Raw genomic sequence first — 5,636 nt, 5'->3', positions numbered from 1 at the left:
AGTTTGAAGCCAAGGCAGATGATTGTTGTTGGATATGCTGGTTGCACTGCCTAAAGGGTCTACAACAAGGCATCGAAACATATTGTTGAATCCTATGATGTGTGTTGGCTAGAAGAAAATGAGACCGATGCTTGTGTGGGTCCAAACTGGTTATTTGACTATGACAAGCTGTTTAAGCCGTTCAATGTGTTTCCAGAAGTTGATGCAGAGAACTCAGGTGTAGGTACTTCTACTGTTGTTGATGATGAAGAAGACGTTCCTACTGATGTTCAACAGTCTCCCATGCTGAGTGTCGACCCGTCTGAATCATTGGACACTACTCAGCCATCATTTGAAAATATGGAAGAAGTTACCACCTAGACTGTGTCCCCAAAAGGGTCTTCAGCACCAGAGACTTCACCTGTTGAGGGGGAGAGTATCATTCGTCAGATTTTTGGTAGCTCTCTATTCGCTGATGCCATTTCAAATGAGTATGTTGCCAGTACCTTGTACTCGCACAACACCGTGGCATCGGGATAGAGGAACCCTCTCATTGAAGCCCTCGAAGATCCAACAAATTTACCAGCAAACTGTTCTGTTCCTGATCACTCCATTCCATCAAGAATTCAACGGGACCACCCTATTGAAAATGTTATTGGTCCCCTTAAAGATGGCGTCTCAACCAGAAGTCAGACTGGAACCATTAACAACTACTTGTATTCTTGCTTTATTTCACAGATTGAGCCTAAGACCGTTGACATGGCTCTGCAAGAACCAAGTTGGGTTGATGCTATGCACGAGGAACTGAATCAGTTTGAGAAACTCAAGGTTTGGAAGTTAGTTGAGTTGCTAACTTGAAAGAAGTCGTTGGATACAAGATGGGTTTTTCGCAACAAGCAAGATGATACTGGGGTTATTGTTTGAAATAAGGCAAGGCTTGTAGTTCGTGGTTTCCGTCAGGTTGAAGGTTTGGACTATACTAAGATGTACACTCCAGCGGCTCGTCTTGAGGCCATTCGGATCTTCTTGGCATATGCATCTTACATGGGATTCACGGTTTATCAGATGGATATCAATACATCATTCTTATATGGTGAGGTAAAGGAAGAAATTTATGTGGATCAGCCACCGGGTTTTGTGGATTCAAAGCATCCGTCACATGTCTATAAGTTGGAGAAGGCTCTCTATGGCCTTCATCAGGCTCCTCGAGCATGGTATGCGACGTTGACAGCTCATCTTTTGGAGCATAGGTATAAGCGTGGAACCATCGATCAGACATTGTTCATAAAGACTGTCTGAAAGGATCTGATCTTGGTTCAGATTTATGTGGATGACATTATCTTTGGCTTCACCTGCACTGCTCTTTGTTCTGATTTTGAGGAAGTTATGAAGAAAAGGTTTGAGATGAGTTCGTTGGGGAGATGACGACATTTTTGGGTTTGCAGGTTCGTCAAAGCTCGACAGGCATTTTGCTACATCAATGGAAATACGTCGAGGATATGTTGACAAAGATTGAGTTTGAAGACTCCAAGAGTACGGCGAGTCCTATGGCAGAAAGACCTCTTCTTTCATCAGATCCTGAAGGGAAATCCTTAGATCAAATGTACTATCGGTTGATGATTCGGTCCTTAATGTATCTCACAGCTAGTCGCCTTGACATGATGTTCGTAGTCTGTCAATGTGCTCGTTTCCAGGCTAATCCTAAACTCTCTCATTTAATTGTTGTTAAACGTATCTTTAGATATCTTAAGGGGCAACCGAAGCTCGGTCTTTGGTATCCCAAAAACTCAGGATTTGATCTGTATGCTTTTGCTGATAGCAATTATGGAGGTGATGGTATTGACAGGAAATCTACTTCTGCTGGATCTCAATTCTTGGGGGATCGACTCATCTCGTGACAATGCTAGAAACAACAAACAATGTTCACATCCACTACTGAGGCTGAGTATGCTGCTGCTTCTGCCTGCTGTTTACAGGTCATCTAGATGCAACATCAATTGCTGGATTATGGTTTGGAATTTCTTGACACTCCTATTTTTTGTGATAATGATGCCGCCATTGCCATTGTTAAAACCCGATTCAGCATTCTAAAACCAAGCACATCGATATCAAAATTCATTTTATTTGTGACTGTTACGACCGGAAACTAATTCATCTTGAACAGGTCCACACTGATAATAATGTGGTGGACTTATTTACGAAACCAGTCGGAACAGCCAGATTTAATGTGTTTTAGGGTTTCTTAAGATGTTGCGTTTTGATGACTGAGTATTTTTGAGGTTAAATTTTGTACATAAATATTTTCTGGTTTTATCATATTTTCTGTACAAATTTAGGGGGGACAAAAAGAAAAATACAAAAAGAGTGTGAGTGTGCTCTTAATTAAAAAAAAATGTTTTGTTCTGTCGCTTAAAACTATGCCGGTTACTCAAGTTCATGGAACATATCTTTATGTTTGGTCCCGTTGTCAATCTTTGACGCACGGGATAGCCATTAACCTAAGGACTGAAAGCGACTAGGGCGACTGAATATAAAAATTTTTATAATGTTTGTTTTTTTAACCATCTGATTTTAAGTTCTTTCACTGAAAATTATGTCGGTTACCTAAGTTTGATGGATATGTATTAATATATGTTTGATCCTATTTTCTACCCGTAGACATAAAGGATAACCATTTATCTGAAAACTGAAAGTGAATGGGGTGACTGAATCTAAAGTTGTCTTCTAAGTTATCATCTGGGAAGTGATATTATTATTCAGCTAAAAATTTATAGAAGCTTAAAATATTTTCAAATGAAAATGGATCCAACCTTTGAAAAAAGATAGATAAATTGATTTTGTGTGCCCAACGTGTGAAGTTATTAGGCTAAAAAGGCTTTTGAACAGTCAATGATGTGTATGGTAGCTTTCCATGATAAGTAAAAGTTTGAGGTGATATAAACTAAATCTGCTAAACTTATTGTGGAGAGTCATGTTGAAGATGTTTGCATGTCCCTAGATACATCTCTCCGAATGATAGGAAGAAAAACAATTACCTAGTCATACACGAGCCCGTTAGTGTCTTGATCGTCAAAATATTATGTTTAAAAAAATTATGTATATATGTGAATACTATTGCAAATTTAATTTATTTTTAAAAGCTTAAAGGGGGACCCAGGAACTACATGGGTGGGGCATACAAATAAGTCCTAAACACCCTGAATGTAAGGCTTGTAAGTCCGGATGACATGCAAGTTCAATTCAACCTTAAAGCTTAAAATTATTTTTTTATAGGAAAAATTCTTTTGATCAAGCACTAGGGGGTTGAAGTCAAATTAAGGTGATCTGGGAAAGCCAAAATACGCTTTGAGAAGATATAAGGGGCATCATAGGTCCATAAGTGATGTTCATATAAGCTTTATGCCTAATTGAATCTAATCGTATCGCTGGCGTAATGAAAATCATGCTAAGTTTATAAATACCTGCTATCAACCTTTTCACTATGTCACAATAATGCTGAAAATGAATCATTTTGAAAGTATCTTAATCAATATGATTTCATGTGCGGATCTTTTCTTAAAAAAGGTTGTTTTTTTTTAAACAGCTGAAATTTGATCCCAAAATTCGTTAAATCTACTGAAAGCTAGATGGGTAAATCATTTTTGTTTTAATTTAGTTTTTGTTCTAATTTTATTTTATTTTTAAATTTTATGTTTTTTTTTGCCTCATGTTTGCTCGTGTCGGAACAAATTTTTTAAGAAATTATTTTTAACATGAAACGGGATTATTTTTGATCATGTGATTTGACTGTTGCAAATAATGTACTTAGGCCATTCTGTTTGGCCCAACGGGTTCCACTGTCGTATGTTTTCGGCCTAGTCAAATTGGCCCAAGGTGTTTCATTTTAGCCAAAATAATTGTTTTCGGCCCATTTGGGTTCTCGGCCAAGTGGATATGTATCGGCAGTTTAAAAGGACACTCATTACTCATTATTACTCATTCTTGAGACTTGTAAACATCTTGTTTATTTGAATTCTCTCGCCATCAATTATTTATCTTTTCATGTCTTCATCTAAGTTCTTATGCATACGCCTTTGAGAGAGGTAAGAAAATCTAAACGATATCTATCTTTAATTTTTTTTTTGGTATGAAGGTTTTGAGGTATATTTTGGTGTGTTTCTTTAGTCTTTTTTGAAGTTACTAATTGTCTTCTGAGTTTTATTTGAGCTATAGGTTTGGTCATCAATGGTGATTGGTAAAGTGGAGAAAACGATGGGTTGTATCCAAGGGCTTTCGGTGTGGTTTGAACGAAATCTCTTAGTCAACCAGAGAGATCTTTGGTCAACTGACATCTCAAATAGTTCTCGGTCAAATCTTGACTGAGAAACCGTCTGGTCAACCAAAAACATATCAAACTCGACGTTTCAGAGTCGAATGAACCGAATAACTCCTGTTATTTTCTTTAACCAAAGGCATGAGTATCTGCTTCTATTGGCAAGTAGCATGGCTTGTGCTGGATTTTTAGTCGGCCTCAATATTTCAGGAATCGAGGCACTAAATAAGAAACTTAACTTCCAAGTGTCTCTTCCGAAGCCACAGTGTATACGCTGAAAAGAAGGCGTGGATCTAAAGTATGGAGGAATGAATGCTGATCAATCAGGCTGGGAAATGGGTCCCACTCTAGAAAATGGTATACCAAGTGGCGGCTAGGGAGCTACTAAATCTGATCAAGCTCATTAGACCAAAGTTACGAACGCATGTTAAAAGGCTATGGTTAACATTTTGTATAACAGCTAGAATCAATCAATAAACCAAGGGGGAGAATGTTGGGCCACATTTTGTGGTTTACGCTTTGTAGTTTTGGGTTTAATTGGGCTAACATATGTAAACCGAGATCACTTGATCTCGGTGGGCTTTGGTTTGTATTGGGACTAGTTGGTAGTCTATATATAGGATATGTGTTTACTATGGTAGGGTTGTTCGTCCAAGTTAGTCGACACCCATGTAAGTGTATTAAGGGCTTAAGCACCCAACGTATCAATAAACGTGTGTTTTGAAGCTTGTTCATTGTATTTGACTTTCATTGTGTTGGTGTTAAGGAATCGGCTCATTGATTAGCTTCCGCCTAATCATTGAGTTATTTGATGTCACATTGAAAAATCCTTTCTTGGGACTTACAATTATTATTATAATTATTTTAGTGACAACAAAGATAATATATCAGATGAAGAAAAGAAAATGGAAACGGAGATTGTTAATTGGTTAAAAGAGATGATTGATCAGCAAAATGTTTTAGTGAGAACTTATAGAATGGTAAGAGATGTTTGTAATGAAAATCCTGGTATGGAGCTGAAGTTACGTCTAATATATAATAGGGAGAAAGATGGAAGAACATACAATCTTCCAACAAATTCACAAGTTAATGCGTTAATTGTAGGAGATATTGAAGAATCTTACGAACCACGTGTTATTATTGTGACCAAGATAGGAGGAAACTTAGAATATATTAGTGAGTTACACCCTTCATACATGCCTCTCCAGTATCCGTTAATAAATCCTAATGGCGAGGATGGTTACCGAATTCAAACATAGAGGTGTTGAAGATGGCGATGGTAACAAACGTCCATATACTACAATGAGAGAGTGGTTTGCGTTTCTAATTCAAGACAGAGTTGGTC

Source organism: Bidens hawaiensis, unplaced genomic scaffold (assembly GCF_021521415.1).
Source record: "Bidens hawaiensis isolate Kalapana, Puna unplaced genomic scaffold, B.hawaiensis_p1.1 tig00032780_1, whole genome shotgun sequence".
In the NCBI taxonomy this organism is placed as follows: domain Eukaryota; kingdom Viridiplantae; phylum Streptophyta; class Magnoliopsida; order Asterales; family Asteraceae; genus Bidens; species Bidens hawaiensis.
Note: the sequence above shows the minus strand (reverse complement) of the source record.